Raw genomic sequence first — 9,229 nt, forward strand, 5'->3', positions numbered from 1 at the left:
TTTCAGGCTTGAGGTGATTGCTTTGTCCACCAATTGGAACATATTCAGATTACGTAAAAATTTCCGTGCTCCTTTTTGCTGTTTTTTTTTGTGAGCAGGTAAGTTCTTTTGCTTTTTCACCATCCGTGGAGGAGTTTTTTTTGTAATCTTGTTTACTTTGGCCTGATTTTGTGAGTCTTGGTTTCCAAAAATGGGAAATATCCCAGCCGGAGTCTCGGATGCTGCGGGGTTATCTCTCGTTTCGCCCATCTGAACCCCCTCTTTCCCAGGAGGCATTGAGCGGGATGCTTTTTGTGAGTCTGATGGGGCTGGATTTGCAGCATTTCTAGCTTGATGGAAGGCCGTGTTAAACGATATGTCCAGGGGGTTAGAGAGCCCCTCATTTCCGCACTGTGGTGTGTTACAGATGCTAGATTTCTCTAACGGAGTTTCGGACGACGGTGGTACAGCATTGCGCCCTGGTAGCTCAGGTGCATTGTCTTCAATTACAAGACTTTTTGAAGATGTAACAGTTAGGTGCTGAGATTGAGTCGGATGAACTTGGAAGGCCATCTTCATAGCCCCCTGGACGGCATTAGAAGCAACTTTAGCGGAACAATGCGCCTCCGGCATCCTTGTCACGCTCGAGTCGCTAGCGCAACTATGGATATCTCCTTTTTGAATGATCAGAGATTTCCGAAAAAGAGACAAATCTTCTTTTGCGACCTCTGCAAACAGCTTTTTATCGAATGTGTCGTTCTGTTTCACATTATTTAAGGGGTTTATTCCTACCAATATCTTTTGAGTTAGCTCCTCTTGTTTAGCCTTTTGGGCACAGTGTGATGCTTCCAGATGTAACACTTTTGAATTCATCATGGCCAATAGAGTTGTAACGTCTTTCACATTTTCATTTAAAGATTCGTACAACTTAGTGAAAGGTGTTAGAGAAATGGCCATTGCAGATGTTAAAGCTATTAAAAGTTCATTTGCTGGTACATGAGCACAGGGGGCTCCACTACCCTCACTTCGTCGCTCTTGATAAGGCCGGGGTACCCGTCTATGCCACGTCCTTTCGCGACGGATTTTAGGAAAAGGACGTTCAATTAACGAGTCTCTTGTGGGAGAGTCAGTTAATGAGTCTTCACTAGATGTAGCCTTGTTTTCCAGGCTTTGGGGTCTCTTCCGAGATGTTGATACTGGCAATCTTTTCTGGGAGTTTGCTACATTAATGTGATGTGACGATGTTGTCTCATCTGAGGATACAGAAGTGGCTGCCTTAGGTCTTTTATAATTGCCGGATCCCCATATGTCACGGTTTACATTTGTAATGTTAACACAATTCCTTTTCAGGGGTGCTTTAGATATCGCATCCTGCACGAGGGTAGATGTCACAGACTGTTTAAATGAGTGGGATTTGTTTAAATTAATCAATTTTTGAAGCACTGTAGAGACCACTTCCAAAGAGTTTCTTTTATCACAGGTAGGAGGACCTACATTGTTGCCCATCTGTTCACTACCTAAATATGGATCACACACCAAATCATCCGTGTGCACCGTTGTTAGCGCTTCATCTGCGGTCAGTAGTGATGAAATCAAGAGGGGGATAGGCTCAGCAGCATTTGTCATTTTGTTTATGGAAGAAAAATCACTTTGAATTATTGCGCCTACCTCGTGGTTAGTTTCAGGAACATCAGTACGATTCACTGCCCTCTTGGGATGCCATATCTCTGCGAGAGCAGCCGCGGCAGGGCAGACGCGGCGGGCCTCTGCCAAGTCCAACAGGCGCTGTGTTGCCTCTACGTCGCCGGCCACGGCGTCGCATCCTCCTACTGCTTTCACTTCCTGTGACTGGCTCCGCCCCTCAGCGTCAGTGAGAGCATCCCCCGCCTCGTACGACGCCGCCTCTCCGACCTCTCGCGGCACCTCACTCGCCGGCCCTGAGCGGCTGGAAGCTCGCACATCAACGGCTGTCTCTATGGAGGGACGGAGCTCGCCCACCCCTGCTGGTAAGTCCTGAACCACAATGAGCGAAATATCGCCCGTAGCGCTCTGAAAACTTGCGTTATTTGACATGTGCCGACATATGACTTCAGCTTGTTTAGGGCTACTTAACACGGGCGTAGGGTGGATTTGTCCACAGGGGTCGGAATTTGGGCAAGCACCCTCATAAGGTGTAATCCCACAAACTTCGTGTGGCAGGGGATGAAATACAATGTCTTGGATCGGAATATCATGGTCCGTAATGTGATCCATAATTTCCGATGCAGATCGGCAGGAAAAGTATTGGCTCACCTGTTTGTTGCGTGCACCTTTCACTGGCAGCTCATCTTGGAATGCCATGCGTTTGACTTGCGCTCGCGTCCTTAGGGATGTGGATAAGTTTGATGGATCCATCATCAGCGCTGCGCCACTCGCCAAACAGTGGATTCCTCAGCCCTTAGACCTCAGGGCTTAACGCCGCAAGGGCGGGGGAGGCGGCCTTTTGTGTCTGGTGACCCAGTCAGGTGACAGGTCTGTTAAAGCCACAGGCACACGCACCTCCTTCTCCTTTCTTCAGTTATCCAGCAGGATGAGTCAGCCAAACAGTGGATTCCTCAGCCCTTAGACCTCAGGGCTTAACCTACCCGCATCATTACCCCACCTGCTCCTGTTTCGGTGTCATCCCCTGACGTGTTTGAGGTCAGTGCCATCTTGGGTTCCCGTCTCTGTAGGGGTCAGTTACAGTACCTGGTGGACTGGCGGGGGTATGGTCCTGAGGATCGCTCTTGGGTTTCCTGTCGGGATGTACGGGCTCTGCTTTTGGTTGCTCGTTTTCATCGGGACCATCCTTCCAGCCCATGGGGTCGTGGGCCATTGGGAGGAGGGGGGACTCTGGCAATGGTGTGGCAGGGAGGAGGCGTGACAGACAGCCTTCCAAACTCACATCCGCCACCCCTAACGCTGCACGCTTCATCCGCCGTGTTCCCCATGATTCTCACCGCACTCAGCAACTGAATTACTAGGGACGGCTACGACCTTTCCTGCATTGGAATCTGCCATGGCGCTTCTCTCCGGTACGTCGCCCGTCCACGGGTGCCCGGAGACTAAGATCCAACGCACGGAGTGCATCCGATCAGGTGACCAAACGCCGGCAACAGGCGGCCAATCGCCGGCAGACTCTCCGTGCAGCGTCGAGGGTCACGTGACATGGCTCCGCGTTTCCCTCGTGACTGCATCACGTGCTCAATTCAACGCAGTCAAAAGGACAGGAGAAATGCGGAACAAACGCTTCACAGCTGCTTTTCGGAGTGCTGCACAGTGTTTTTGGATCTCGCTAAGGATTCTGATTTCTTCGACCACGGAAAGTTGTACAGATTGCTTTTGGTTTCTTCCTACAGCTCAGGCGAACTTTGATCTCCAGGCATCACGACCTTTGGCTTTGCACAAACTTTTTTAACTTTGGATATTGGCAATTGTTTTCTTGGCTTTCGACCCTGGACTGTTAACAGATTGTTTACGGATCATCCACTGGCTACCTGACCTACAGGTGTTCTCCATCAAGAGTGCCCACAAGGACCCTTCTGTTTTCCCCTACCCCTTTGAGGCATCCTTACCAGCACATTTGGGTAAACCCGTTAGCTTCTTCCATCATATTGTATTGTGATCATTGTGACTGTCTGCCCTAATCATTCATTGCCTTACAGTGGTCAGGGGGTCCTTCCGCTGTTCCTGGTTCCAGCTTGACGGCACTCCACATCTGTGGCCTCAAGAATTGCATTGGTAGTGATATTATTCTTACCAGTGTGGTACTTGGGGACGGAGGTATCTTCATCTACACGACCATCAAGATCACAACAATTAGCCTGTGCAGGTATTATTATATATGTTGTCACTTACACCATAGCAGGGTCTGTGCAGCTGGACAGCAGTCACTGCCTCTGCAAGCATTAGCCTGTGCAGGTATTACTATATATGTAGTCACTTACACCATAGCAGGGTCTGTGCAGCTGGACAGCAGTCACTGCCTCTGCGGGCATTAGCCAATGCAGGTATTATATATGGAGTCACTGACACCAGAGTAGGGTTTGTGCAGCAGCTGCACAGCAGTTACTGCGCTGCGAGCATTAGCCAGTGCAGGTATTATATATGTAGTCACTGACACCAGACCAGGGTCTGTGCAGCTGCACAGCAGTCACTGCGTCTGCGAGTGTTAGCCTGTGCAGGTATTACTATATATGTAGTCACTTACACCAGAAAAGGGTCTGTGTACCAGAGCAGGGTATGTGCAGCTGCACACCAGTCACTGCCTCTGCGAGCATTAGCCGGAGAAGTTATTATTATATATGTAGTTACCAGCACCAGAGCAGGGTATGTGCAGCTGCACAGCAGTCACTGCCCCTGCGGGCATCAGCCTGTGCGGGTATTATATATGTAGTCACCTACACCAGAGCAGGGTCTGTGTAGCTGCACAGCAGTCACTGCGTCTGCGAGCATTAGCCGGAGAAGGTATTATTATATATGTAGTTACCAGCACCAGAGCAGGATATGTGCAGCTGCACAGCAGTCACTGCCTCTGCAGGCATCAGCCTGCGCAGGCATTATATATGTAGTCACTTGCACCAGAGCACGGTCTGTGTAGCAGCCGCACAGCAGTCATTGCCTCTGCGAGCATCAGCCGGCACAGGTATTATATTATATAATCACTTACACCAGAGCTGGGTCTGTGCAGCAGCTGCACAGCAGTTACTGCGTCTGCAGGCATTAGCCGGTGCAGGTATTATTTTATATGTAGTCACTGACACCAGAGCAGGGTCTGTGCATCAGCACAGCAGTTACTGTGTCTGCGAGCATTAGCTGGCTCAGGTATTATATAGTCACTTGCACCAGAGCAGGGTCTGTGTAGCAGTTGCGCAGCAGTCACTGCCTCGGCCAGCATCAGCCGGCACAGGTATTATTATATATAATCACTTACACCAGAGCAGGGTCTGTGCAGCGGCTGCACAGCAGTTACTGCGTCTGCGGGCATTAGCCAGCACAGGTATTATATATGTAGTCACTGATACCACAGCAGGGTCTGTGCAGCAGGTGCACAGCAGTCACTGCATCAGTGAGTGTTAGCTTGTGCAGGTATTATTATATATGTAGTCAATTACACCAGAGCAGGGTCTGTGCAGCAGGTGCACAGCAGTCACTGCATCAGTGAGTGTTAGCCTGTGCAGGTATTATTATATATGTAGTCACTTGCACCAGACTAAGGTCTGTGTAGCAGCTGCACATCAGTCACTGCCTCTGCGAGCATCAGTCGGCGCAGGTATTAGCATATATAATCACTTACACCAGAGCAGGGTCTGTGCAGCAGCTGCACAGCAGTCACTGCCTCTTCGAGCATTAGCCTGCGCAGGTATTATTATATATGTAGTCACTTGCACCAGAGCAGGGTCTGTGCAGCAGCTGCACAGCAGTCACTGCGTCAGCGAGCATTAGCCTGTGCAGGTATTATTATATATGTAGTCACTTGCACCAGAGCAGGGTCTGTGCAGCAGCTGCACAGCAATCATTGCCTCTGGGAGCATTAGCCTGCGCAGGTATTATTATATATGCAGTCACTTGCACCAGTGCAGGGTCTGTGCAGCAGCTGCACAGCAGTCACTGCCTCTGCAAGCATTATCCTGCGTAGGTATTATTATATATGTAGCCACTGACACCAGAGCAGGGTTTGGGGTCAGTGTCTGTGCAGCAGCTGCAAAGCAGTCACTGCTTCTGCGGGCATTAGCCTGTGCAGGTGGTATTATATATGTAGCCACTGGCACCAGAGCAGGGTCTGTGCAGCAGCTGCACAGCAGTTATTGCCTCTGCGAGCATTAGCCTGCGCAGGCATTATTATATATGTAGTCACTTGCACCAGAGCAGGGTCTGTGCAGCAGCTGCACAGCAGTCACTGCCTCTGCGGGCATTAGCTGGGGCAGGTATTATATATGTAGTCACTGACACCAGAGCAGGGTCTGTGTAGCTGCACAGCAGTTATTGCCTCTGCGAGCATTAGCCAGAGCAGGTATTATTATATATGTAGTTACTAGCACCAGAGCAGGGTCTGTGCAGCAGCTGCACAGCAGTCACTGCCTCTGCGAGCATTGGCCGGGGCAGGTATTATTATATATGTAGCCACTGACACCAGAGCAAGGTCTGTGCAGCAGCTGCACAGCAGTTATTGCCTCTGCCAGCATTAGCCTGCGTAGGTATTATTATATATGTAGCCACTGGCACCAGAGCAGGGTCTGTGCTGCAGCTGCACAGCAGTTACTGCCTCTGCGAGCATTAGCCTGCACAGGTATTATTATATATGTAGCCACTGGCACCAGAGCAGGGTCTGTGCTGCAGCTGCACAGCAGTTACTGCCTCTGCGAGCATTAGCCTGCGCAGGTATTATTATATATGTAGTCATTTGCAGCAGAGCAGGGTCTGTGCAGCAGCTGCACAGCAGTCACCGCCTCTGCGAGCATTAGCCTGCGCAGGTATTATTATATATGTAGTCACTTGCACCAGCGCAGGGTCTGTGCAGCAGCTGCACAGCAGTCACCGCCTCTGCGAGCATTGGCCGGTGCAGGTATCATTATATATGTAGTCACTTGCACCAGCGCAGGGTCTGTGCAGCAGCTGCACAGCAGTCACCGCCTCTACGAGCATTGGCCGGAGAAGGTATTATTATATATGTAGTCACTTGCACCAGCGCAGGGTCTGTGCAGCAGCTGCACAGCAGTCACCGCCTCTACGAGCATTGGCCGGAGAAGGTATTATTATATATGTAGTCACTTGCACCAGCGCAGGGTCTGTGCAGCAGCTGCACAGCAGTCACCGCCTCTGCGAGCATTGGCCGGTGCAGGTATCATTATATATGTAGTCACTTGCACCAGCGCAGGGTCTGTGCAGCAGCTGCACAGCAGTCACTGCCTCTGCGAGCATTGGCCGGAGAAGGTATTATTATATATGTAGTCACTTGCACCAGCGCAGGGTCTGTGCAGCAGCTGCACAGCAGTCACCGCCTCTACGAGCATTGGCCGGAGAAGGTATTATTATATATGTAGTCACTTGCACCAGCGCAGGGTCTGTGCAGCAGCTGCACAGCAGTCACCGCCTCTGCGAGCATTAGCCTGTGCAGGTATTATTATATATGTAGTCACTTGCACCAGCGCAGGGTCTGTGCAGCAGCTGCACAGCAGTCACCGCCTCTGCGAGCATTGGCCGGTGCAGGTATTATTATATATGTAGTCACTTGCACCAGCGCAGGGTCTGTGCAGCAGCTGCACAGCAGTCACCGCCTCTACGAGCATTGGCCGGAGAAGGTATTATTATATATGTAGTCACTTGCACCAGCGCAGGGTCTGTGCAGCAGCTGCACAGCAGTCACCGCCTCTGCGAGCATTGGCCGGGGCAGGTATTATTATATATGTAGTCACTTGCACCAGCGCAGGGTCTGTGCAGCAGCTGCACAGCTGGCACTGCCTCTGCACAGCAGGCACTGCCTCTACTGCATCCCAGAGCCTGGACTGTGCCGTAGATGGGCTTGGGAGCGGCTCCTGTGTCTAGCAGAAGCAGCTGTGTAGAAAGTCAGGCACTTAGAATGAGTTGAATGCAAGGAGTTACAGCTCCAGCGCGCGCTTCCAGGAGTTCCTAAGGGGCCCCTCTGCCCAGCATAATAGCAATGGGCTGAGGCCGCCTCAGTGAAGGGTGGATAAAAGAAAAGCATGAAGGCCAGGGCCGGGGCCGAGACTCACTCGCTCACTCACTCACCTGATGCTGCCTGGAACCAGGGCACGAGCGCTTGCTAAAGGGAGGCCTTTTGCTTTCCTTATCAAGCGCACATCTTTAAAGTCCCAGTGACACCCGGTAGCATTGTGGGTATCCTTAAAAGTGCGCCGATAATTTCTGAAATGCCTTTACGTTATTAAGACGCAGAACACGTATTTCTGTTAAGTCGACGTGACGTTGTCACGTGGGACGTGTACGTGCTCAGGACGGAAATCATGGAGGAAAGAGCACTCCATGCCGTGTACGGGCGGGTGTTTATTTATGGTGATGATAGTTCCAATCCAAGAAACGGACCATTAGAGAAATGGCCATTTTTACCCCTAGTGGCCACATTCTGCATAATAATGGGAACTAGCCCACTCCCACTGAGAAGGCTAGTTCCTATTAGAGAAATGGCCCTTTTACCCCTAGTGGCCACGTCCTGCATAATAATGGGAACTAGCCCACTCACACTGACAAGGCTAGTTCCCATTAGAGAAATGTTCTGATTACTTACTGGTAATCTTCATTACTCCTAGTCCTACTCTTCCTCGTCACAGTACTTACCTCATGAGGCACCCTCCTCCGACACAGGACCTTCTTCTATTTCTTCTTATTTCTATAACTCCTCCCCCACACCCACGTCACTTAGTTTCATATTACCAAGCCGTAGCATGGGACCTTCCCCGCAGGGAGGGTGAGGAGGGTCGTCAGTACTGTGACGAGGAAGAGTAGAACTAGGAGTAATGAAGATTAGCGGTAAGTAATCAGAACATTACCTCCACGTCCACTCTTCCTCGTCCCAGTACTTACCTCATGAGGTATACCAAAGCAACAAACGGGGAAAAAGGTCCCAATGAGACACAGAGTCAAACAGTGCAGAAACACACCCCTTTAATAACTCCAATTTTACATCCCCACAGACAAAACTCCAACCCCGAAGGAACCAACCCCGGAGTGGGAGACATTCAACCTATAGTGGTTGATGAAGGTGCTCTGATCAGCCCAAGTGGCAGCTCTACATATCTCCTGTAGAGAAACCCCCCTAGCATCGGCCCATGAGGCCGCCAAACCTCTGGTGGACCGCCCCTGAACGTACGCAGGCAGAGGCAGGCCCGAAGCCACATAGGCCATGGAGACCACAAAACGGATCCATCGGCTAATGGAAACTATAGATGCCTTACGCCCAGCCCCAGCAGGGCCAAAAGTAATCAGAAGACTGTCAGAGCGGCGGAAAGGGGCAGTTCTAGCCAAGTACTCCAACACCGCCTGCCGCACATCAATGTTATGCCAAGCCACTTCCTCTGGCGTTTGCGGATTTTGAAAAAAGGCAGGGAGAACCAGATCCTGAGAGGTGTGAAAACGAGAAACAACTTTAGGGAGAAACTTCGGATCACACCTCAGCACCACCGAGTCCGGCAGAACCCTCAGGAAAGGGGGGGTGACATAACAGAGCCCCAATCTCCCCAAGCCTACGGGCAGAAGT

General features: G+C 50.8%; 1 protein-coding gene across 4 annotated transcripts in view; it reads right to left on the reverse strand.

Moving 5' to 3' along the window:
* RING1 (ring finger protein 1) overlaps window positions 1-7,843 on the reverse strand; it is a 65,112-nt gene extending 57,269 nt beyond the window's left edge. For 2 of the 4 annotated variants that reach the window (XM_069635241.1, XM_069635239.1), the window contains exon 1: window positions 7,747-7,843. The gene's annotated coding sequence lies outside the window, so the exon portion shown is untranslated. The remainder of the gene's footprint in view (window positions 1-7,746) is intronic. The other 2 variants (XM_069635242.1, XM_069635240.1) reach the window with 1 other exon arrangement.
* Window positions 7,844-9,229: the final 1,386 nt, after the last annotated feature.

The sequence above is a fragment of the Ambystoma mexicanum genome, chromosome 13 (genome assembly GCF_040938575.1).
Source record: "Ambystoma mexicanum isolate Mex_15411 chromosome 13, UKY_AmexF1_1, whole genome shotgun sequence".
Taxonomy (NCBI): Eukaryota; Metazoa; Chordata; class Amphibia; order Caudata; family Ambystomatidae; genus Ambystoma; species Ambystoma mexicanum.